The 26851-nt window shown below is 42.4% G+C and overlaps 1 protein-coding gene across 20 annotated transcripts in view; it reads right to left on the reverse strand.

Moving 5' to 3' along the window:
- Nucleotides 1-26851, reverse strand: part of BCAS3 (BCAS3 microtubule associated cell migration factor) — a 569320-nt gene that overhangs the window by 74286 nt on the left and 468183 nt on the right. The window lies entirely within an intron of this gene.

Here is a 26851-nt window from a genome sequence, read left to right on the forward strand (position 1 = left end):
TTCCAAAAGCACTGGGGTCACATCTCTAGCTCCAGACTTTGCTCAGAGTACCTTAAGGACATGTTTTCCTTCGGAGGGAGGACGCACTTCGGGAAGAGAAGGTAGCACCTATCTGAGATGGGAACTGTTCTTTCTCAGGGAAAACAATCATGTCAAAACATCCTTTCATGCTCTAACGAAGCTGGGAAGCAGACGGTAAGTGAGGCAGGGAAGGGTCAAAGCCACACTGGCCATGCCACAGCCCATCGGACACCTAGTTCAGGTCCAGTTATGCCCCTCTAAGTGGCTCTCTGCTACCTCTCCTGCAAGAGGGCAATTTGGGGAATGATGCTACGGAGTTTAGTACTCCAGCATTCTCCCCAAATCAGTTCCCTCAAAAAATTTCCACTCCTTCTCCATACTCCCTCATTATGCTGGAAGGAATGGGGAGGAGAAAAGGAGACACTGGATATCTTTTGCATCTTGACATTTTTGAGAGATGCTTGCAAGTCCGTAGAGAATTATCTAATTCCCCTATAAACATTCTCACACAGGCTAAGGTTCTTTTTTTCTCCTCTCACTAAACCCAGGGCTGAAAGGAACATTTCTCCTTGTGGGGGGAAAGAAATTACCCCTCGCTGGGGTCAAGAATCATGGACTCCAAAAGGAAAGAGAACTCCATGCTGAAGACACTGAGAGGATGGGACAGACAGGTCCTGGGTGTCTCCGCTGGAGGCGTCCACATGGCTGGATAGAGGGGACGCATAGAATAACTACTCCCCCAACCTACTTATACTCTGGTACATAAACTTTATAAGTACAATGTTGCCAGATTCCGGTGCATAAAAAAAGTAGCTGAAAAAACTCAAACCATAAATAATGCCAAGTAATAAAGGAGGTGAATGTTTCTGTTATTAGATTCTTTCATTGTATAAATCTGTTTAATAAGCTGGCTAGGAATCACTGATAGAAAACAGACTTAGTATGGTGTTACAGACCAACCCGTTCTCAAAGGCCAGTATGGGAACTTGTGCCAAGTTATATTTTTCTGTTCTTAACCAATGCAACTTAAAATGTAATTGTTGTTTCCTTGTTCAAAAATGGAAAATGTCTTATGAGGCCATGTTTGGAGGGAATAGAAGGCATGCTTGGTGTCACAGAGCACTCCCCCTCCTGCCCCCACCCCCACTCCAACCCCATCGTTTGAAGGCACTTTACCGTATTTATAGATCACGCTGCCTTTTGTCTTACTCACTGAGAGAGGCTGGGGGTCTGGGTATGACTCCTACTTTTTAGAGTCTTATTTCTCAACATTTACATGCATGTGTTTAGAAAATTCCTCCAAATATCCTCCTTTTGACCCAAGAACCATGGCAACCACTTTGGCTAAAGAAATTCACTGGTGAGGGGTGTGGGACGGGATAGGGGGTGGCTAGAATGGAGGTCTCTGGGGTCACATTCATCTTCCAACACTATGGTTTTTAATGGCTTGTTGATGTTTTTCTGGGGTTGGTTACTATCATCATGATGGGCTGTAAAATGAAATGCTATAAACTAGCTGAGGGCTTGAGGAGAAATATTTGCCAAATGGCATAAACAACAACACCGGGAGTCCCCACATACTCAGCAACACTCACAGGGCTTGACCAATTGTACCCACACTGCTGTTTACAGCACTGTAATGCATAAACTCCATCGCCTGGCCAGTCTACTTTCTGACCCCAGTTCCCAGGTCCCTTTTTAGGAGGCCCACACACAGCTAAATAGATAAAACAGAAGGTAATTGGATGAAATAGGTATTTGTCTGGCCAATTTAATTAGTGTTTGGAAAATTTAAGTCTCAACAGTATAAAGGTACGTCATTTGGAGTTGTTCATCTAACTGTTACATTTGTGACCCTGTATCAGAAGCTCTCTGCATTTTACACAGGTCATAGGGAAGTGCCCAAAGAAGGTGTTCTGAAAAATTAGTTAAAAGTTGGAATTAAACACTTTTTGTGTAGTTATTTCCCAACAAGTTAGACTTTAAGTCCTTAGTTATGAACATAATTCCTTCTAGAACACTGTTTACACGAGAAAAAGTAATTCAGTGTAGAGCACTTGGAACACGAAACTAGTTAGAGGTCTCTCTGTAGCTTCTGGGGTTTATAGAGATCTTTTTGTTTCTGAACACTAACTTTTTTGGACAAAATTCCATTGAGGAAGATTGAGATTATTCCTATTTTACACAGGTAGACGCCAAACATAGAAAATGAAGTTTAAACGTACAACACGATGACTATAGTTAACAATATTGTGTATCTGAAAGTTGATAAGAGAGTAGATCTTAAAACTTCTCATCACAGGGAAAAAAAATTGTCACTATGTGAGGTGATGGATGTCAGCTAATTGTGGTAATCACTTGGCAATATATACATATATCACATCATTATGCTGTACATCTTAAATTTATACAATGTTATATGTCAATTATATCACAGCAGAACTGGAAAAACAAACTAAAGTTGGCCAGAGGCTAAAGAAAGTTAACTCAACATTTATTGTGCTCACAGCTGTGGGGAATGCAATGGGAGAAAGAAAGGCTGGGTTAGATTCTTCCCTGAGACTACTCTCAAGGAACCTGAGTAAAACTCTAGTAAATGCTGGTAAAAGAGAGGAAAATACGGGGGAAATTACAGGTAGTCTTCTTTGTTCCCCAAAAAGCAAACTGAAAGCTGACAGAAAAATTTTTTTCTGGGAATTTCGCAGCTGAGGGAGACTGGGGCGCACTCTCCAGGACTGCAGGGAGGGGAACCAGCATGCAGCGAGTGCCGACCCAGGCCTGACACTGCGCTAGGCCCTTAGCTCCATCCCGCCTCTTCTAATTCTGTGGCTTATGAGGAAAGAAGAAAAAGCAACCCTGCAAGAACTCAGCGGGAAGGCCTCTCTGATGAACGCTGTCAGGCCTCCAAGAGGATCACAGAAGCTGAGGAAACGGGTCCAGAGGCTCTGACGCCAAATTGGCCAAGAGACCCAGCGCTGTTCCTAGAAAGATCTGACGCCAGCAAATAATGGAGCTAGAAATAACCATTCTACTTAAGCCTGGGGAAAAATCCAAAGTTGCATTAAGGAATGATTAATTATAGTGAAGACCTATGGGCTTATTTCCAAAGAAATATTTTAAAGAAAAGAGCTTCTTGAATTATCTTTGAAAACTAATAGCTGCTAATACTGACTATGTTCCAATTCTTAAGGTAAGTTTTGTTTTCATTTAAAAATAAAACAAAGCCTGCTGATCTCTAATAGCTATATTTAAGGCTGAAGTCTGACTGCTAAGCAATTATAAACAATAGTGCCCAAGTACTTTCATTGTAAGCAAAGTGTCCATAAGGAAATAAAAAAGCACATCCAACAATCAAAAGTTCCATACATATGTTAACCTCACGGGACCTAAAAACTAAGGTGCAGAGACGCTAAGGTATGTACCTAAGGTCACACAGCTGCCAAGAGAAACCAGGACCAGGACTCAGGTGTACCACCTTTTTTACACCACACTGCTGTTCCTCATACAGGCTTTGGGGAACTGTTTGAAAACTGGAAACATATAGGAGGCCTCCTAAGTCAGAAACCGCCCAGAGCTCTGGTTTAGGGCATTGAGGTGGACTTGACGGATAAGCCAAATTCAGTGAAACAAGAGGGACACACATAGATCTTAAGGGTTATCTCATCTTCATTGCACGATAATCTCCTTCTGGTGGAACTGAGACAGGGAAAATAACAACAAAGGTGGGCATCATTATCGGTCACTTACTACATGCCAGAGACTCTTCTAAGCCTATAACACAAATCACCTCATTTAATTCAGTATATAAGGTATTATGCACGTTTATCAGATGAGGAGGGAGTATAAGGAATTTGCTCAAGTTTACACAGTAAAAGTGGCAAATGATGGATTTGAACTCAAGTTTGCCAATCTTTCAAAGCCCATTGCTCTTTCTAGGTTGTTCTTCTGGCTGGGCTCAGCTATGCTTTCAGCTCACTGCCCGACTTGGCAGCATGTGACTGGTGCTCTGCTGCATTCTCCATTCCTCACACTACACTGAGTAGAAAGGAAACTGATCCCAACTGAGCAGCTGAGTCAGAGTTCAGCGGATTCTTCATTATCTACTGGGGTCTTCTAGCAACCACAGGAAATGCTTCCTCATTCATTGACTAAGACCAGTATTCCATCTTTAGAGGACTAGGGTCCTATAAAAATGGTAATCCTCCTAAGAAAGGTCATACACACCTGTTACTTTTATCCTAATATGAATAAACACTTTAGAAAATGTTTGGGAAGGAAAATGGAGAGAATTTGAGGGTATCAGGCAACTGGAAAGGACACATTGAAAGTTCAATACCTATGGAAGGGTCTACCTGTGTCGAGTACACTGGGGGATGTACAGAGTTCTATGAAAGCTCAGAGGAGATATAACCTACCTACCTACCTATCCCCCCTACCTCCCCACTGGGGAAGCTCCCTAGAAGGGGTGACATATGTGCTGAGTCTCATAGCATATCTGAGGATGAAAAAACCAGAACTGAGAGGGTCACTCTAGGCATCAAATAGTATGACTAATATGATGAACTACAAGAAGTCTGGTGATGTTGAAACATAACATTCAAGGTCGGAAGTGGTCAAAGCTGTAGATATAGAGGCAAGCAAGAGCCAGACCAAGGAAAGGCTTTGTTGACCATGCTAAGAAGCTTGGGCTTTTTGCTGTGGGCAAACAGGGAGCCTCTGAAAGACTGCAGGCAGGTAGTGACATGGTCAGAACAGGAGTGTCATAGGACAGATTAGTAGAAGCCAAAGTGAAGGTAAGAAGACCAGACAATTCCAATAATGAGGCAATGAACTAGGTAGTGGGGATAGAAATGAAAAGGAGAAAGGATAGATTTGAGAATTATTTAGAGAAGAAAACAGCAGGAATTGGTGATTTCTTTGTGTGGAGAAGTGAAAGAGATGGGGGCACTGGTGAGGATAACTCCCACATTTCTAGTTTTGTTGACAGGGTGGATGGTGGTGCTACAAGCTCAGATCAGAAAAAGATGACAATGGCCCTGCTGGAAGTGGAGCAAGTTAGAATGGGTTAGGTTAGGAAATTATGTCTACTCTTCATCCATCCATCCAACAAATATGAACACCTACCAAGTGCCAGGCCCACAACTTGGTGCTGGGGTCACAGAAATGACTTCAGCTTCTGCTGTTCAGGAGCTTATACTCCAGAAGGAAGTCAGATATGTTAGCAGAGAACTCCAGCATGTTGTGATAAGTGCTCAATATATAGGGAACAAAAGAAGACAAGAAAACACTGACTCTACTTCAAGCCACGCGGAGCCAGCGATGGGCAATGGAAGAGAGGGTGAGCATCAACACATACCTGGGCCCTCTTTCTGTGGGCTGGCCACTCCCCACTGTACCTACTCCCCTAAAAAGAAGTCAAGGACAGTAATGAGAAATGACAGCAGGAGGAGAAAACACCAAAGTCCAATTAACAACAGGTGGTAAGGCTGTCAGCTCAAATCTCCATCCTGGAAGCCAAGCAGAGATGGGGCTGAAGCTAGATCAGTATTCAAACTCTATTAAACCCACAGCACTAATTGCTCAGGGAAGCCCATGTGTTCCTTCTCACCCACTGGATGTTTCTCTGGCAGTTCAGAAGTTCCAGGCTGCTGCTGTGTCCCCACACATAGGCGCTTGTTTACATTCTTTCCTCAGTCTCATGGATGAGAGACTATTTTTTTCTTTTTTTTTAGGCAGCTCAGAAGATGCCCATAGACCGGGTCTCCTGAAGCAGTGCACAGTTCTGGTTCCCCATAAATCCTCTTCATTTTGTCTCCATAAGATGACATTTAAATATTATTTGAAAAATCAATAACATCCCTGGCTTTGCTGTATCAGCAGAGCTATTCAGCACACAGGATGCTGGCTGCGGTGCTGGATGCTCCGTCTCAGAGGTCCCACCGCTGGGCAGGCCTTCGCCTTTAATGGCCAGCATGAAAGGCAGGCTGGGAGCTCATCACAACTTGGGCTTCCTCAACCATCCCTTGTTTTGAATAGTCCAGAACCTCAGATGGTTAGATGGCACTGGAAGGGGTCTTACAAATGGTTCTCTCAAAGCCTTATTGCACAGATGAGAAACCTGGGAAGTGCTCTAGATCCCAGATCGCCTGGGTCTACAGTCAGAATTTTTCCATTTGACCATCTTTCTCTACAAAGTTTGAACTACTACAGGATTCTCTTAGATAAAAACACACCTAGAGGCCACAGCTGATCCTGTGAATGAAGGGTCATATAAAGTAAGGCTGTATTTTCTCTCAAAGTTGGAAAAAAATACATGAATTCTGGAATCCTGTCACTTATCAGTGTAACCTAAACTCACTATATCTTAGTTTTCTTAGCAGTACAATGGGAGTAACAATGATACGGACTTTATGAATCTGTTGTAAGGATTAAACACGACATCCTAGGGCTCTAAGCAAAGAGACTATTTAAAATTAGTGTAAGAAAACTCTGTGTATCTTTATTTCCAATTCTTAATTCATAATAAAAAGGATATTCCATTCCTCAAAAGTCTAAAAATGACCATACTAAAAAAAGCAGAAAAATTTGCATTTCATTATTGGAATGGTGTGGTTAGCATGTTGAAGATTCTATTAGACGGTACCAATTTTCACATTAAGTGGACATGAGTTATTGCTGAACACTTGAAGCTGTCCCTGGAGAATCAGACGTCATAGCCACATAAATGGTAGTCAGACCCCGTGGTATGCAGTGCTGTGACATTAAGAGACAAGATGAGAAAAGTCAAGTTACAGACAAGAGAGGACAGGAGAAGCCTGAGAGTGGGGGACGGGGAAATTCTGGCTCCTTCTCCTGGCAGGGCAAGAGTGGTATGAGGTAGTGGTAATAAGCTGACTATGTGTAGAGAATCTCCAGTTTTCCTTAGCATCAGCTGACAGGACCTACCCTTTCTCCACCAAGACACTGGGTCTTTGCAGGATGCTTGTAAGAGTCCAACGTGACTCTGATTCACCTAATTCTAGAGATGATCTGACTTCTTTTTCATTAACTACTTAAAAATCTCTTATATGAAAATGTGCAATTGCACTATATAAATTTGTGAGAGTGGGAGCGAGAGAGCAGATTTTTCACACTGTAAAAGAATTCTCTCTTTCTGCTGAAAGGTCCTTTAAACTGTAATTCCATTCAGAGGCTGCTAACCGGGGGTCCACAGGTCCCCAGGCTGGTCTGTGGATTTAGCTGGAAAAAAATTTCCACCTATATTTTTGCTAATCTCCAATTGAAATTTAACATTTATATCAATTAGGAATGTACACAACAAAGAGTAGTTAGCAGGACCTGTGACTGTCACCAGCAGAAACGAGCATTTTTATGGCACGTTACTATTGTTGCAACTCACACGAGGGACTAGGAAACTTTCTGTAAGGGTCCAGATGGCAAATATTTTAGATGTTGAGGGCCATATGCTCTCAGTCCAACTATTCAACTCTGCTTTAGTAGCAGAGACAATATGTAAAAGAATGAGCATGCCTGTGTTCCAAGAAAACTTTATTTACAAAAATGGTCTGAGGGCTGTAGTTGGCCGACCCCTGGTGTACACACATTATGACTTTGAAATTATAGTAGTGATTAGTTCTGGTTATTTAATACGTTAAAAATAAGTATGCATTACTGTATCATACATGTGCCGGCATATAAAATATTTTAATAATGATGCTCCTATAGATTTTATTTTACGCATTGAAAAATATTCCAAGAAGGGGTCCACAGGCTTTACCAATAGTCCATGGTAGAAAGATTACAATGCCTTGTCATAGATATAGGTGCTTGTTTACAAATGACTCTGGGCAGAGATCAGAAGTGATGGGGAAGAGGAAAGCTGGAGAAACAAAATCAGAGTGGTAGAAGACATTGTCACCTGACGCTAATCAGATATGAAACAGAAACCTCCCCGGACTTTCTATGGCAGTTGATGGAAAAAAGGGAATTTTTTTCCCCTATTTTCAGTTACTACATAGAGTTCCCCTTATTGTACACTTCTCTATTTGTTTATGACAGCACTCACTATTCCCATCTTGCCTTCCCATGCCATTACTTCTTGCTGCCACACATCTTCCCGAAGAGTTTACAATGAAAATCTGTTACTTAAACACGATGGGTTTATATTCCGCAAATTGAAACTTTCCTTCCTGAAGACTTCCTTCCCCAGATGTCACCTGAATAATGCCTTCTGAGATACTGAGAAGCAAGTTTTCTTTTCGATATGTTCGATTCAGAAACCTGAAGTTGAAGGGACGGATGAGTTGAAGGGGAGGAAGTGACATGGGGGCCAGGCTTCTCTGTGCCTGATCAAGGTCAAAGCTCTACCGAAGTATCCTTAGGGTCCTGGAACAGTGAACCCAGCTGGGAATATACGAGGCAAGTTACATCTTTCTCATAGAAGACAGGCTGTTTTGTCTTTTAAGTATAACCCGTATTTACTTCTAATAATGCAACAGCAAAATAAAATGTGAGGAGAAAGCAGCCTCTGCTTAGTACTACACTAAACAGCTCTGGGTTACATTTACAATTTTAATAAACTGATTTGTCAAAACTGTCAGAATCAAGGGAGATCATCTGGATACCAGATGAACAAAAATATCTGTAATTATAAGTTGTCCATTTTTCTCTTTCATCTTCTATATACGTACGTATCTGTGAGCAGCTACATATTTTCATGCACATACATACACATAAATTTTAAATCATTTTTAAAAACCTGTCAAAATAGAATTCAGGAGAGTAGAAAATACAGTTCTCCTGGGAGAGCAATGGGACTTGAAGGCTGAGCTGCACTCCCATCTTGGGACCAACATCCTTTTGCTGAACTATTCTGTCAGAGCCAAAACATTTCAGTTTCATTACCACCTGGATTGTTCCTAATCCCTGCTGATCCCTCACTTGCTGTGACCACAGGCAAGTCACTAAACCTCTCTGGCTCTCTGGTATCTGTGTGTGAAATAAACATGTTGATACATGTTAACCGCCTCACATAAGTGGTGTAAGTACTAATAAGATTCTTTTGGCGGGGCCGGCCCCATGGCCAAGTGGTTGGGTTTGCGCGCTCTGCTTCGGCAGCCCAGGGTTTCCCCGGTTCGGATCCTGGGCGCGGATATGGCACCACTCATCAAGCCATGCTGAAGCAGCATCACACATGCCACAACTAGAAGGACCCACAAGTAAAAATACACAAGTATGTACTGGGGGGCTTTGGGAGAAAAAGGAAAAATAAAATCTTAAAAAAAAGATTCTTTCGACAAAGAACCCCAAGCCCTCAGCAGAATGCTACGAAATTGCCATGAATTTGTCAAGAATTTATTAAATCAAATACTTATCTCAAGTTTAATTACAATCCCATCTTTTGCAATGTAAGTGTTAAATTATGATGCATGACTACTTTCAACTGGAAAGTAGCCCATGTTTGAGGGCACTGAAATCTCTGTTTCCACAGAACGGGTGAGAGGGATGAGTGGAAAGATGGGGGCAATGCAGCCTGAGACCCAGAAACAGGAGGAGCGAGAGTACTACCTCCTAGGTTGTGGGATATCCCCTTTGGGGGCCTGGATCTGACTCCATTTTGGAATTAATTTGGTAGGGCAGTGGGATAATCACTGATGATCTTTTTCATCATTATTCTCAGGGTAGAGAATTTGAGCTAGAGAATCAACTTACACGAAGAAGGAAGATGCTGAAGAGAGCCAGTGTTAGCGTGGACAGAGAAATCAGGACGTTTGGGAGAGTTTTCACACGCTGGAGCGCAACATCTTTTTCATTTTGTTTTTATTTGACGATCAATAAGGAACGCAGCCTCTCTGAGGCTAGCTAGGAAGCTGACTTTTTTTTGTGGTGGGGCAGGGGGCGGAGGTGTGGATAGTTGATTTTTAAACCCGTCATTCTAAACGACCCCTGATGGGTTAAGGGCTGCAGTGAGTGTCTCTGTGCCAATTTTCCAGCCCTGCTACACACCAGGCACAAAGTGTGCTGCGAAGTACACTTTACTGAAGTATTTTTGCTGATGTCCAGTCCTGTGTCTTTGGTGAGTGAGAAGAATCTGCCATTCTAAGCAAGACTTGTGGCCTTTTCAAATCAGAAATGGAGATAGATACAGAATGATAGTGCTAGAAGTGACCCTAGAAACCTGCTAGATACGTTCCTTAACTTTCTGGAGGAGAAAGCTAAGGTCCAGACAGGGTAAGTGAGCTGCTCAAGGCTCCACAGTGAGCCACTGATGAAGCTGGGAGTACCCAAGTCAGTGTGCAGACCGCTGGTCCAGTGTGCGTGCTATGGCAAAACGCTAACCAATGGTCCTTCTTTCATACTATTCTCTCTGGACTATTTAGAAACATTCTTTTTAAGGGATGAAACCCTTGACTATAGAGAAAAGTGGAATGTGTTACTAACAATGGATAGAATAAAACATTCTTGAAAGCCTAGCCATCAGGCAGAAGTTATTCTCAGAACGAACACAAACATCTGTACTTTTTCTAGACTCCCAATTTCACCCTCTCCATCAGACTCGGCTTGCCTTCTTTTATCTCTGTTCATCAACCACTGGGGACCCACATCACACTGACCTTTCCAGAAAGAACACCTGGGCTTGGCTTTCTCTGTAGGCTTGCTCCTTTGCCTATCCCTACAGGGGTCTAGGTCTTTCCTGACTGCCGCTTTAATCATTTGTTAATTTGCTTAAACATCTGGTCAAATTTTGGAAATAATCTCAACGGGAGGGTTTATGCTAACTTCTCGTGGATGTTGAGAGTTTCCACATGCCCCCCCATCCCCCATACTCACACACACACGAACAAATCACCAAGGATAGTGAGACAGTCTAAGACAAGAAAGAGAAAGTCAAGGAGTAGGGCGTTGGTCCCTATTTCTCCTGGTTGTTTCTTGGGCTCCTTAAACTTAGTATACATAAGTAAACATATCTTCTCTCCTCCATCCCTACCCTCCTTCTCTCTGAAGGGTACTGCTTTCTACTCAGTTGTCTACCCAGACCTTGAGTATCATCCTGGACTCCTCCCTCTTTATTACATTCTGGATGCAATATGCCATTAACGCTCCTGGAGCTCCCAAACTCTCTCACATTGCGCACTTCCTTTCCGTTCCTACTTCCACTAACTTACTTCAGGCATTCACCACTTATCATTTAGATTAATACACTTAGCACCTAATGGTCTTCCCTGACCTAGTCTCATCCCTTTTCAATCCATTTCCCACACTGTAGCCAAAGTGGTGCCTCTGAAACACATACCTGATCACATTGCCTTGCTGAAAATTCCACAGGAGCTCCCCAAAGCCTCCAGGCTATGTACCATGACACCTAAACCGCTCATGGTCAGCCTCCTATCTCTCCCACCTCAGCTCCTGTTTATGCCCTATAGCCTGGCCCTCCTGAACTAAATAAAGCTCTGCTTGTGTTCTGACCTTTTTTGTCGATAGACTTTGTCCATGCTGTTCCATCTTCACTGCTACCTGGCTAATGCCAACTTGTTCTTCAAGACTTGGTTCAAGCAATCATTTCTTCAGTAAGCTTCCCCTGGCACATGGTTGGTGCTTAATAAGTTTGTTGAATAAACGAATAAGCCAAAAAAAAAAAAGGTAGAAACATGTTCAAGCAAACACATCTCTTTCCCATAGAAGAATAGTAATAACTGTAAAGCAAAAGGAAACAGGTGGGATGGGGAACGAGCACTTTGGCTGAAGGTGATGTCAATATCATGACTGGGGCAGAAGCACCCTGTTTCAGGTACCTTTGTCAGAAGCACCTTTCCACAAGTGAGTTAGAATCCTCAAGAAGAGTCTCTCCATAGAAGACCTGAAGCTTGGAACAGTAACATAACTGCCTGCCTTGGAAACATCAGGAACCATTGAATCGTAGTGATCATGGAATTTGCCTTCTCTGATTTTACCAGCAATTGTCTCGTCAAATTGTCATTAAGTCTAACTCAAGGGAACCACGAGGAACATGGAGAACCTAAATGATCTCTGGGTGTAGGCTGTTCAACCTGATCGGAGGAATGAGGGAGTGGTGGAGGCAGCAAAATTCTGCCTCATATGGTGACGATACACATTTAGACTCTGTGTCCCCAGGAAAAAAATGCTGGGAATATTTTACTAAATATCATCAGCAAAACAAAACTCATTTTCAGAGCAGAAAGAAACTTTTCATGATCCTCTTGGACCAATGCAGGAACTGTCTGAGCAAAAATGCTATGTTTAAAATCGTGGGGATCTTTGGAAATTTCAACGGCAACAACAGACATCTCAGTAAGACTAGTCTTGAACCGAGTGGTATCAGAAACAGGCTTTACCATAAGCACGTAAAGCATTGGACAAAAGAACCTCCACCTAGAAGCCACTGCCTTGGCTGTTGGTGGCAGCAATCTCACAGAAAAGGCACTCCCTCCACTACCTTAGAGAAAGAGAGACAGCTGCTCTTCCGAAAAGACTCTCTCAGTCTGTCCTCCAACGTGGGGAGAATGCTGGGCATTGTTAGTCTCAGAGATAGAGGTTCTCTACCCCCTCCTCCCTCAGGAGCCAGACTGCTCTCACCGAAGTCTCCATCACCAACACCTCCTTGCCGCCATCACCTGCTCCTTATAAACCACTTCACTTGAGAATTCAGTTTTAGGAAGGAAGAAAGGGGTTGCTAGCCAGGCTGCCTAGTAATCCAGCACGATCATTCCAGATGTTGTGACTCACTTAAAGGGAGTTCCTTGTCTGGATTGCCCATCTCAGGCAGCTTATTAGGGAGCGTGCCCTCCAAAGGTTTAGAGATAAGTCTCAGGGGGAGCGCATTCCCCAATCAAGACTTCATCACCCACCAGGGGCTATTTAGAAGCTGGGCTTCTCAGCTTGTCTCCTCCATAAAGTGACACCAAGACCTTCCTGTCAGCCACAGTCTTGAGTAGTGATGTCATCAAAGGCTTTGGTCACGTGGGTGAAGGCAGTCTTTGTTTTCTGAACTACTGAGGTGACTAAATGCTTAAATGACCTGCCATACTGAAAACACCACAGGAGCAGAGAGAACTGTCCTAGGGGCAAAGACCTCAAGAGTAAGAAATGAACCAGAAGTCTTAAGAGAAACTGTCTCATGACATTTAGAAAAGGCTGATCTTACCCCCAAGCCCAGCTGCATTGATTGCGGGCTAAATTCCAGCCACTGGGATTGGACGGAGCCTGGCAGAAAGGAATGGAGTTGCCCAACTGTGCTTAAGTGACAACACTGTCTTGAGAATTCTGAAAAATATAGGGAAAAGAGAGATGGAGCAGAAGAGTACTCAATGGGATCAGGCATTTCTGCCACAGCCTAGGCCTGAAATTCAACAGTGTTAATGACTCAAGGCCTTTCAAAGCCAGTTTGCCCACCAACACCTGAAGCACTGCATTAAAACAGCACTAGACAAAAGCTCTCCATTTCTTATCCCTCCTCAGGCCTCCTGAATTCATACTACCAGTGTGGAATTTTTTAATAACAAAAGGAATTCTAAATACCATGCTGTGGGTAGCATAACTCTGCTTGCTCCTTATATGGCTTAATCAAACATTTAAAGGTACTTAGGATGGGTGATTCTTCCCAGGCTGGTGAGAAGTTGCATGTCCCTAATATAAAGAGATGAGACACCTGTGCATGAGGGGACATGACAGTGCTACTACCTACCTGTAGGCCCAGAATAAAAACATAAGATATCACATTTCAGGTCTCTTTTCAAACATAATGATTAACTCCATTATGAGTTTATAGTAGTTGGGCACCTCTTCTATACATTATTTTTTTTAATAACTTATTTTGGTGACTGGAAGATACAAGAATGAAATGTTCTAATCTATTTCTTAACTACTTTGACCTCCAACACAAAAACCGACTTTCTAGCAAAATGAGTTGCTACTTCCAGTAGATCTCTTGACTCTCGCTGTGCCTAATGGAATTTAAGGTGATGAGCAGACATAGTTCCTCATATCATCCCACCAACAACATGGTATTTTCTCTTTCGTACTTGATCATTGTTGATCGCTGGTCACCTGGCAACTACATGAGGGTTGTGACGATGTCTGAGAAATGCCTGGTTCGGGTCCTGACAGAAGAGGAAGACCTTGTTCTGTTTTCTCCTATAATAATTCCCTGAGCCTTGGTTTTCTCATCTTAAAAATTAGTCAGGAAGCTTAAATTAATGGCTCTTAACTTTTTTTTTCTCCATCTCAACATATCTGAGAGATATGTATCTCTCCCAGTAAGGGTGAGAACAATTTTTAAATTGGGGTTGTGAAGGGGAGAGAGAAAAGAAGTTACCCACATCTCTTGGATGGGAGGGCAGGGGGATTTTCTCAAACTATAAGTGAGATTTCCAGCCTAAAGGATTTCTAACATTCCTTTTTAAATATGAAACTCTGGATACCTCCACACTCTACCATCCCCTAATTTTCTTTCCCTTTGTTCCCCAGTGAGGTACGAGGTACATCGCTTTCAAGATTACATCAGTAATATTTTTCGCTAACATACTGGTGGTCTCTGAGCTTGCTCACAGAACATGAGTTCACAGAAACTCTTCTGGTTGCCAAATTTTAGCAGTAACTGGCATTTATACTTTGAGAAATCTTTTCTCAAAAATCTTATACATATCACAAATAATACACTTGTCAAAAATAACTCCTCATAAATGATTTTTTTCTGGTGTATATGATCACAGGTTATTGCTTAAGGTTATATGATTTAATTGTAGATTTTTAATCACCAAGGGTTCAACTCTGAAAATATTCTGTATGTACTGATGAAAAACAGACATCCTCAGGCAGATTTTAAAAAATGAAATCCACATACTTTGTTACTTACATGACATCATGTAAGCGATAGTTTGCAAGGATATGGTAACTCGTTCATCAAGTACAAATACCGAGTGTGCAATTAGGGGACCCTCTCTACTCTCCCAACCTGGCCTCATCCACCCAATTCCCAAGCACGCAGGACTCCCTCCTCCCCAGCTTCTTTTCAATTAAACTAGGGAACTGTCTTTTCCCCTTAATTCTCTGCAAACCTACCTGACAAAAATGAGAAACGCAGGAACTACTGTGAGAAGGTTCAGCAGCAAAGAAGGAAAGTTGTCGGGGGGGAGAGTGAGTGGGGTTGGAAGTGTTCTAAAGAAAACATTGGGGTGATCCTAGAATCCTATCCCCTGGAGAGGTGAGTGGGTGCCAAGTGCTGCATTTCTCCTAAATGATCCCAGCAGCTGCAGCACGTTATATGTGGCAACTCTTTTAGGATCTGAAAGGGTTTTCAAAGTCATGCTGGCAGCTGCCTCCTGTCGCCCCACTCTATAATGATTGAACCTCTTGTTCCTTTTATAGAGTTGTTCTCTCCTAATAAAACACTAAATGCTGGGCTGAGCAACTGTTCCAGGATCACTAGATGCAACCCTCCCTCCCTCTTCCTCCTCACCCTACGTGCCTTTTCTTTTCTGGTCACAATAGACCCCTGTGTAAATGGCTCGAGCCCAGACTTACAGGGGCACAGGCATGCACAGGCTTGAAAATGTGCACACACAAATACACCCCAGCACCACCAACCCCATTTCAACCAAATCTGAACTCCACATCCATTTCCAGCTATTTTAAGAGCTGCTACTTTAAAACTGGGCAACCGTCCTAAACACATGAAAGCGGACACGAAGCACGAGCGGCCATAAAGGAAGAACCGCGATTCATTGTGTCAGGAGCCTGCAGAGGCGACACCTTCAAGCTGTTTGTCAGAATCAAAAGCTGTGACTTGTCAGCTTTTGGATGAGAAGCCCTGCAAAACAAACCATTTTTTCCTGGCAAATCTGAACCATATTTTCAAGGTGTGAACTCCTTCCAAACTTCAAAATGAAGATGGAAACAACACGATAGCAATCCAGGAGTCAGCTCAAAGAGGGCTCCTTGCTCATCTCAAGTCTCACAGTTCTTCTCCAAGTCATGACCTGGGAGCTCCAGAAAGCAAGCACGATTCCCTTTCCCACATCAAGGACGGCAACATTTTTTGAAAAGTAGCCTTTGTCTTTAAAGTTTCACGCTGACTTTATATTTAACCTGTATTTTTATATTCCCATTTAAGATTGCTAACTTCTCAGGAAGGGGAGCCGTGGTGATTCAGCGTTTATCACTGGCAGCTCGCAACGTGCTAGGGGTGGAGTAGTTGTTCAGAAAATGTTTGCTGAATAAACAAAGCCCTTAAAACAAAGTGGACTTGGCTGGTGGGCGCTTGGCTGAAATAGGCAAACTGAAAAAGTCCCTTGACCACATTTGTTCCAAGTTTTTGAAGGCTTTTTTGCTGGGCTTTTAATGAGGGAATCCCACCTTCGCGAAATAATTCTATTTAAGTAATGGCCGTTCGACTAAAGGTGAAAAAAATAGAAGCTTCGAGTTCTAATGGGGAGTAAACAAATCAGAGGCGCCCAATTCTCTGTGCAGCTTTCCTTTATCTTAAGATCTCTCTGAAAGTATGAGTAAAAATGCTGTAATTGGTGATAGAACATTTTAGCTCACACGTCTTTGTGTGTGGGTTTTTTTTTTTTTACTGAGTGCTAAGCATTTTCTTGAGCCTGATTTATTCATTTTCTGTTATGAAAAAAAATTTAAATATATAAGCAGAGAAAATAGTATAATGAACCCCATATACCCATCACCAGCTTTAAAGATGATCAAGTCATGGCCACTTTTCTTTCATCTATATAAATTAACTTTTAATTTAAGTTTTGTGACAACCATTCTTTTGCCTAGAGCTCCCCAATTAGTTTATAATGACTACCAACTTTTTAGTTTTGAGAAACCTCCCACTCAGAAGGTGGAAGTTTTGAGCCAAAATATGACATTTGACATGGGTGCAGCTGCTTAAAATATGTCTTCATTAAAGTCAGATGAAGAGATAAGCTCAGTCTCGGCCTCCAATGGAACACAGTCAAAGTTTGCATTTTTTCTTTTAAGTATAAAAGTAGAACTCTTTCCACCACCACACTCTCTCCCATGCTCCCTTCACAAACACACACACACACACACACACACACACACACGCACACATGCACACACGTACACACCCCTCCCAAGTAAATACCCTCGTTTCGGAACAATTTCGTTAAGACTGTGTTCCCAGACTTTTGGTTATTAGCACTCGCACCTCCCGTTCCCAGTTTCTGCACTCACACTTTGAAGGAACCTGAAGGCAAGGACACGGGGCAAAATAAACGCTCAAACAAATTGATTTTAAGGAACAGACCTTTATACATCTTTTCATTTTTATGGCTTAAGATGGTGCAAAAATGTTACTTACTCCCCAAACAGTTATTAGTCTCTGTAATGTAACATAGCAGATACTTTCTAAATCCTTTTAGCCTTCTCCCCCTTACTGGAAAGATCATCATTTCTTTTTTTTTATTTCAAAGTGGATTTAATAAAGAAAAGGAGTGCTGTTAAAGTAATACGTGAGGCTTTGACATTAAGCAGTGCAACCCTGCGGAGTCGGCAAGAACAGGGTCTCTAATCTCCAGTGATTTATAGAGGCTCTTCCTTCATCTCTGTACTTGGGGAGGGCCAAAAAGTTTAGAGACAGCCTGGCGTCCCTCTTACTCCACACCACTAACTCCTGCTGGCCAGTCTGCCTGCTAAAACTTTTAACCCTTTAGCTGCTAGCTGACAGCACACCCATTAAAGCCAGTTTATTTGCTTTCAGAAGACAGAGTAGTTTCATATTGCAGTAATGCACATGGAGGTAAACACCTTTATCTGATGCTGGGAAATTATAAGCAAAGAGCAAAAAAGAAGCTAAAAAGCCAACTGGGCTCATTTGAAGATGTCTGCAAGTGGGAAAAGAGAAGCCCCTTTTCTTGAGTGAATGAGAATTTCATGGGTCAGCACCCCTACCCTACCCCCACCATTCTGAGGGAGCCAGCTGAGTCATGGTGGCTGCATTCTCTTCTAAGTAATGCTTAGTACTTGGAAATATAACTGAAGGTCAAAGTCAAAGTTGCAGAATATGATTAGAAGGATCAGACAACATTAAGAGTCTGAAGCAAGTTGTTCCAACAAATGGACTAAGGGGTAGGAAGGAGAGTGCATTTGTACTGGGCCCTGCCCAAGAGGAAATGTGCATAGACAGGGGAGTTGGGTCTGTGTGGTCCTTCTGGAATGGGAGGGACTGAAGGACTGATGCAATGAAGCTGACATTAGTAATTTTAAACATTTTATTGGTTGACAGATAAGTACTACGAGCATATTTTCTCACCCTGTACTGCCAGCCTCCAAAACCAAAATCTTCTGGTCCAAGGCTCGCTTTAACACAGGTACCCACAAAACACCAGGCACTATCTGGGCCAAAGAAGGATTTGGTGGTTCTCAGTATAGCACTTTCCCCCAGGGCTGGGTACAACGCCTCTTGAGAAGATTGGCAGGTGACGTGATAGCTCACTTCTAGGCATCTCTGCTTTAAAAACTATCATGGAAACTTCTCGGCCCTCTCTTAGGCCCTATTTTGTGGTTGCCTCAGACTTGGTTCCTTGTCTATCACTCAGACAAGGAAGCACTCCTCCTAACCCACCAGGAGTGAAGGAGAACTTACCTCAGTCAAAGTCTTGGGCTGAACTGCATCTTTTAAAAGATCAGAGCACCGCATTGGCCAACAAGGCCTGCCTGGGGATCTGAAGCAGAAAGCACAGGCCGATCTAGAGCTCAGACCATCTGCAGCAGAGGTGGCCCTGGGACAGAGCCCTTGAACTCGATAACCTCGGGTCCCTGCTGGCTGGGCCTCTCCTGACAAGGAAAGATACAGAGAGCCCTACTTCAAGAGGCTTTCTGGAATCAAGTACACAGGTCAAGAAGACCGACGAAGATCAATATCACTTACTTTAGGGCTGGCAGATGGCAAGTCAAGGTCACAAAATTCACAACTGATAGTAGCGACAGCAGGCAGCAAACGACCTTACTCTTCCCCCAGCCACACCCACGTGTTTTCTGTGATTCAAGAAGCTGGCTGAGTGCCTCATTTGATGGTGGGGCTGGGGAGGGAACTGAGGCAGAGACAGGAAGCAACTTGCGCAAGAGCTCACAGCCAGCTGCTGATAAAGTCCGCACCACAGCCCAGAACTTCTGACTTACAGTTCATTACACCTCGATGCAGAGTAATGGTGGGTAGGAGCTCACACCGTAGAGATGTCACATCGTGGTTTGAGTCCTGGTTCCTATCTTTGGCAAGTTACTTAATCTCCCAGCATTAGTTTACTGCTCTTAAAATAGCAATAATAATTGTACCTAGCTAATGCTGTGAAGACTCGATTGAGAAAATGAGCAAAAGCCCTTAGAACAGTACCTGGCACACAGTGCATCCTGAACAAATGTTCTGAATTACTGCACTGTTGTTGTTGTTACTGTTTTTTTCTTCAGAAATTCATGTGCCGGTCTCACTCAAGTGAAAAGGATAACAAGTGCACTTTCTGGGAACAGCACATAGACCTCAAGCTAACTCCAAGCTGATCTGAACCAACACAGGATGGCAGGCGATTTTCCCCATGACAGCCTGCCACCATATGCTTCCTTATTTCTGCCACAGCACATACCACATTTGATTGCAATTTAGCTCTATATGTATCTGTTCCCCAACTAGACAGAGCTTTTTTGGGGGAGAGTCCATGGCTTATTCTTAGTTACATCTCCAGTGTCTGGCTCAGTAGGTGGCCCACAAACATTTACTGAATGAATCAATGAGTGAACATAGTTTACAGGGCCTAGAAAGCCTTCTCTGTCTTTCTTCACTCTGGCCAGGATGTCTAGAGTGTAACTTGTCTAAATACGCTGCCTGCTCACTCGAGTAGGCCCAGGGCAGAGTTTCGATACCAAACATATTTACAGTCCAACCTTGTCTGAAGGTGACACGCTCGAGGAGTCCCTGTGATGCTCTGGGTGACTCTTTCACCAGGCTGTGAAGTGAGTATTTATCACATCACACCTCTTAACAGCATTCCCACAGATCCTGGCACACTGTTAGCGCTCTCTGTTAGTGTGAAAATCTCTATTTTGTCATGTTAGTTTTTGGTCCCACACCAAGCAGCAGGATGCTCATGTGAGAAAATATGGAGAAACCCCTTCTAGGTGGAACTGTCATGGCCTACAGGGTCATAAACACCATGTCACAGACTTCCTCTGGTGGCCCATTTACTAGGCTCACACTAACCAAGGCCTTTCCACAGAGGCCTCACCAGCTTCACCAGCCCAGGAGTAGGAGCTGCCGATATCAAGACAAACCTAAATTCTGCTGCTTTGTCTCATCATGGTGACTTTCAAATGCAGATTCAGAGAATGTACAAGCAAGAAGAAATGTGTTACACCCCATGCAGGCTCATCAAGGGCCATCTGCAAAGCCCTTCCCTTTGCCTACTGAAAAGCAATCTCGGAGGAAGACGTGTGTAGGGTTAAGCTGCCTTGTAGCAGTCTGTTGACTCACACCCACACACTGGGAACTCTTTGGAGAAAACTTCCCACCAGTCGTTTCCTTTTATGAAACATTTCTGGTCAAGGAGTAACAAAGGTGTCACAATATTCTGACAGCCAAAGCCTGGTGCTGGTTTTTGGTCTGAGGTTCCACAAGGCAAACTGCAATATTCACTTCGCTTTTTTTTTTTTTTTTTTTTTTTAAGACAAGCTGCCCAAGTCTTGAAAATCAAAAAGTAAGTGGCAGAGCTCTAGAATTTAGAAGACTAAGCTGATTCGCCCAAAGTAGGGACCAGAAATGGCAAGGAAGATGTCAGAACTGGGAGTCTCAGCTGCAGGCTCTCTACCTTTGGCAAACTGCAGATCCCCAGCTCCTAGCTCTCTCTCCGCACCCTGGATAAACAGCCTTATCGGCCACCCACACTACTTCAGTTAGTAAAAGGCTTAGGAATGTAAATCACACTGGAGTGAAGTGTGATCCTAATTTGCACTTAATCAAAGCCAATTAGAAGTACATTATTTACACAAAGCCCATGCATCTCAATTATACCCAGCACAGCCCAAGACAGTTTTGAGTCCAGATCTTAATTCTGCTTAATTAGAGAAGTAAACATTTTCACTGAGTCAATCCTCCAGTCTAGTCTAGGGCCTATGGGTAAACGGAACCAAACACGCAGAGCTCTTCACTTTAGGGCCAAGAAAGTGTAACTGACACCTGTTGGAAATCCGCAGAAAATGAAGATAAGTATTCAGACCCGGGGGCTACTCTGGGCCGGCCAAGTAGCACTGGGTTCTCTCTTTCACACATTTATTAGCACCTACTCTGCCAGGCACTAAATAACATATTTGTTTCTGTCCCTTTTCTGTCTTTTAGCAAGATAAACCACAATTTAGGAGGATGGGAAAGCAAAGGACCCAATTCAACTCTCAGGTGAGACTTCATTGCTCCGGTTCATGTGGTTCCTGGTCTACTGAGGTGGATGCAGTTTCAGGGTAGCTGGTTTGAGTCAGCAGCAGGCAGAAGAGGCTCCAAGGTGAGAGCCAGGCAGGAGGCCAGGAGAGAGCTGCTTAGTCTAAGGACTGAGAACAGGAATTTAGGGCAATCAGGCTTCCAGAGCCTACAGACCAGATAGCCAGGAATGGCCTTGGTGACAACTGCTTGAGAACACCACTCACCCATCCATTCAGTGAATAGGTAGTTGGCATAAGCTAGGTGATGGGGAAGCTTCTGCTGCCCTTTCTGAGGAAGCCTCAGGTTACTGTGCTATGCCCTGCCACGCCTGAGCAAATCCCCTCACTTAACTGGTGAGCAAGAGGACGTGGGGCCCTCTCAGCAGAGACTCTAACGGCTCATTTGAGGGTTCCTCCTCTCCAGTTTACAACAATTGGCACGACCTTACAGGAACAAAAATGCCCAGGCAGGTGGAACAGCCAGGAGAGTGAAGCCTAAACAGCATCCTCCAAAACTCAGCTGGAGAAAGGAAAAAAGAGCAGAGAACAGAAATGCAGCTGTGGACTGCACTGTTAATTCCAAGGAGCCAGGAAGCAGCAGAGGTCAACAAGTCTCAGATCATAATACCAGGAGCACGATTAGAGTTACCCTGGTGAGTGAGTTCAAGTTCTAACTCGAACTATAGTTCACAAGTTCTAACTGCTGAAAAATCTATTTACTTTTTAAGATTTTATTTTTTGTGTTTTTCCTTTTTCTCCCCAAATCCCCCCAGTACACAGTTGTATGTTTTTTACTTGTGGGTCCTTCTAGTTGTGGCATGTGGGATGCCACCTCAGCATGGCCTGACAGGCGGTGCTATGTCCACAACCAGGATCTGAACTGGCGAAACCCCGGGCCACTGAAGCAGAGCGTGGGAACTTAACCACTCGGCCATGGGGCCAGCCCCTCTATTTACTTTATAAACTTCATTCTGGTACAAATCTCCTCTAAATTCACTTGGCCATCCCTTTGTCACCTTCACCTCCTCCCAAGTAGGGACAGAGGCGGGGTATACAATATAAAGTGTCTGGCATGGAGTGGGTACTTAATAAATGTCTGGTGGATCAATCGCAGGAAACCAAGAGTAATTAGATTCATTGGTACTTTTCCAGCACAAATTATCTCATTTGTACGGAAAAATAAATGAAATGGTACAATCTCTGAAAGGACAGGGCAGCACCATTGAACGTCCTGGTGGCCAAATTGTTTTCAACACATAAAGGAGCAAAACAGAGTGAAGTAACCATCACAACTTGTAGTATTATGACGCCACAACACCGCAGTATTATTTAGATATAAGATGCCATGGGCTACTTTATTTTTAATTTTAAAGGGGGAAAATCACAAATATACAAATATTTCTAATTGTTAAAATTCATTTAATTACACACTTAAGATCAGCACATTTCACTGTATGAAAAATTTACCTCAAGAAAAAATGTTTAAAAATTCACATTTTATGTAAATAAAGGGATGATATAATTTGGCCAACTTTAAACCAGGATGGAAACAAAAATAATAGCATTTGATTCTCAAATTGAGGTATAGAGACTTATAGAAGGGTTTGGTCTATAGTAGACCATGTTGACAGGCTTCCTTCTTTTTCATTCAACCCAGCTCTTCTATTTATTAATGAGGACCAATCCAAACATAATCTTCTATAACTTGGGCATTTAATACATCCTTGGAGCCTTAACAAATCAAACTAGGGAATTTTCCCTTGCTGACACAGGAAGTCTCATCTGTCGAAGAGTAAACCAACTTTAGTTCCCAAAAGATTCTGCCTTTGAACGCTTTCAGCACAACCCACATGAACTGGGTTCTCTATCCTTGCATATTAACCAAATGCCCTGCCCACTTTTCCCAACCATTCAACTCTTAGAAGTTACTAGTCTGGACACTTGGGGAGAACCTCTTACTAAAGGCCCAATGCCCCCAACCTCCTTTTTCACCTCTCAACCAGGAGACTCAGTAAAGACTTCACATTGGTAAGATATTCTCAAAGAAGCAATAAAGGAAATTTCACATCTATGAGGTTTGCTCTTTCCTAGAGAGAAATTCTATTTCAAACTTGAGACTAATTAGGGAGAAAAAAATAACAAAAGCATGTATGCAGTTAAATGCTCTACCCCTGACGTATACCCCCAACGAAAGCATGTATGAATGTGTTCAGTGAGAAATTGTCTTGAATAATTCTTTCACAGTTTAAAAGCACTTTTCATATATTATTTCATTTCATCTTATTAAATATTCACAAAAATTCAGGAGGCAAGTACACAGTAGATAACTGGTATGTATATGTTACAGATAGTCAATGAGGTCTTCGGAATCCAAATTCAGTGTTTGTTCCACTACATGAAACAGTCTAAATTGAAATCATTGACTAGGAAAAATACACCTTGAGCATCTATTATGTGTGCAACCTTCTGGTTAAAACAGAGGGGCCGGCCCTGTGGCTGGGTGGTTGGGTTCACATGCTCTGCTTCAGCGGCCTGGGGTTCCCAGGTTCAGATCCCAGGTGTGGACCTATGCACCACTCATCAAGCCATGCTATGGTGGCATCCCACTTAGAAGAACTAGAATGACCTACAACTAGGATATACAACTATGTACTGGGGCTTTGGGGAGGAAAAAAAAAAAAAGAGGAAAATTGGCAACAGGTGTTAGCTCAGGGCCAATCTTCAAAAAAAAATCATTAAAAAGATAAACTTTATGTTAAAAAAAAAGGAAGTAACAGAGAAAAGAAAGTAAAGAGTTACCATGAGAACCTAGGAGAACTTTTTAATAAATAGAGAAGGAAAGAAAGTTATTCTAAGTATGATGCAAACTCCAGAAACCATTACAAATTACTGATAAATTTAAACACATAAAAGCTTAAAATATTGTATGCAAAAAGTATCACGAACATGGTAAAAGACATTGACAAACTGGAAAAAATAGTTATAACACATATGACAAAGTATTAATTTGCTTAGTATGGAGAAAGCTTCTCCAAATCAATATGAACAAGATAAATAACCAACCCAATAACCATAGAAAAATAAGCATAGAACATGAACAAAGAATAAAAAAAATATGGAATTTAAATACAAGAAAAGATGCTCAATGCCAATCTAAGAGAAATGCAAATTAAAATTACAATGAAATATCACACTGAAATTATCTGATAGGCAAAACTCAAAAAATCTGATAACACGCTGTACAGAGTAATAAGCACTCTCATATGTTGGTGGTGGGAGTATAAGTATAGCAACTGTGATGGAAAATTTGGCATTAGATAAAATTACAAATGTACATACCCTTTAACTTGAGGATTTTACCTCTAGGAACTAATTGTACAGCTACAATTACACAAATGCTCAAAGATGTAAAAGGATATTTACTTTAGCATTGTTTATAATGACAAAAGATTGAAAACCATCTACATGTCTAACAATAGGGCTTTAAATAAATTACGGTAAATCATTGCAATGAAAAACTATGTTGTCTTTGAAAAAATAAGGAAATTCCAAAAATACTAAAAAAGGAAAAATCTCCAACTTACAAGGACATATGATAAAATTAAAGTACAGGAGTATGCATAGTAGAGTGTCCTTTTGATGTAAAGAAAAAAGGATGTTTGTATGTGCACAAAATGTCTTTGGAACGACACACAAGAAACTGGGAACAGTGATTACCTCTGGGGAAAGACTGGGAGACAGGGGCGGGAGACTTTCACTATACACCATTTGTGCCTAATTTTCTATTTTAGTCATGTGGTATGTAATTTCTATTCAAAAACCTGAGACACCATGGGAATAAGCAGGCCAATGAGTTGAGACTTGCTAGAAAAAGCATTTGATCTGTTAAAGGTCCAGATATACCCATACGGCTCCATCTTTGCTGCCCAAATGAGCAGGCACGTGTGAGGCGAGCTGGCAGAACCTTGGCTCTAGTATTGCCCATATAAATACTAATCTGTCAAAAGAATGTAGTTGGAGGGGCCACTTCTTGCTGAGCATGCACACACACACACACACACACACACACACACACACACACAAGCAGTACCAATCTTTTCATGTGAATACACTTTTTGTTCCAAATTAGCTTCTATATCCATCATTTCATCAAATCTTTACATGTTGCAAGGAAGTTACTTTTATTCCTTCCTATTATGAGATCTGTACATTGAAGCTCAGAAAACTTAAGTTACTCATCCCAGACACAAAGTGGCAGAGCTGTGACTCAAACTTAGATCCCTTAATTCCAAATTAGATATTCTTTCTACCATACAAATTCTCTCACATTCCCTTCCAAAGACAAATCTGTGACTCCTCCTCCATCCCCAAGCCGTGCCAATTAAAAGCTATGAAGTATTTATTTTGCCTATATAACTCCCTGGATTCAGTGACATCCAATAGCCGCCTAGACTTTAGCAAACTACAACTGCCTTTCTCTGGGCATCCAGGGTGCTCAAGTGGAAAGTAGGAAGCTTGGACTTTAAGAATTCTGCGATCCCTTACAACTCTTCTCTTCAATGAAATAGAGGATTTCTTGAGTTCTGTTGACAGTGGGGAGAGAATTACCCCAGGGATGAACATTTAACTTAAAAAATAAAAGTACTCATAGCTCTGGAGCCAATCTAAATAAAGAGTTAATGTAAAAGAGAGACTGGGAGAGAGAGAAAAAGCGAGCCAAAGGAGGCTTAGCAAAACTCACACCGTCGTAGTCACCCAGCCAGCCTGGAGCAGCCAAGCCCAACGTGGCTTGTGGTCACCTGTCTGGCTTTTTTTCACTCAAGCAGAGGGATCAATGCCACCTCACCATGGAGGCCCACTGGCTTGGTACACTATTTTAAACATGGTTTGTGGTCTATACCAGGATGGACTGAACAACTTTGTGTCCTCCACGGGATTAAGATCGAATGTAAATATGCTTATCCCAACGGCAGTGATGGGGACAAGTGAACAGACATTGGGCTACATCAACATTAGACCGAAAAGTTTTCTAAAAATATCCTCTGCAAGGCCCCAGGGAAAAGTTTGCAAAATCTAATGTCTAGTGAATCTCTTAGCCACAACAGGCTAGGCAGAAACTGCCATTCAAGAAGAACCCAAATGATAAGGAATGGAATGGAACTCCCCGTCTGCTCACACATCTGCCCACAAAACGAATCACTGACTGCGGAAAAGAGAAGAAATAAGCAAGAGCTTCTATTCTGCAAAGTGTGTCAGTCATAGGTTGTCCCCCTTTTTAAAACAGTAACAGCTCTATTGAGATATAATTCACCTACCATACATTTCACTCATTTAAAGGGTACAATTCAATGGTTTTTAGTATATTCATAGAACGTTCAACCATCACCAC

This window comes from Equus przewalskii, chromosome 10, assembly GCF_037783145.1.
Source record: "Equus przewalskii isolate Varuska chromosome 10, EquPr2, whole genome shotgun sequence".
NCBI lineage: Eukaryota > Metazoa > Chordata > Mammalia > Perissodactyla > Equidae > Equus > Equus przewalskii.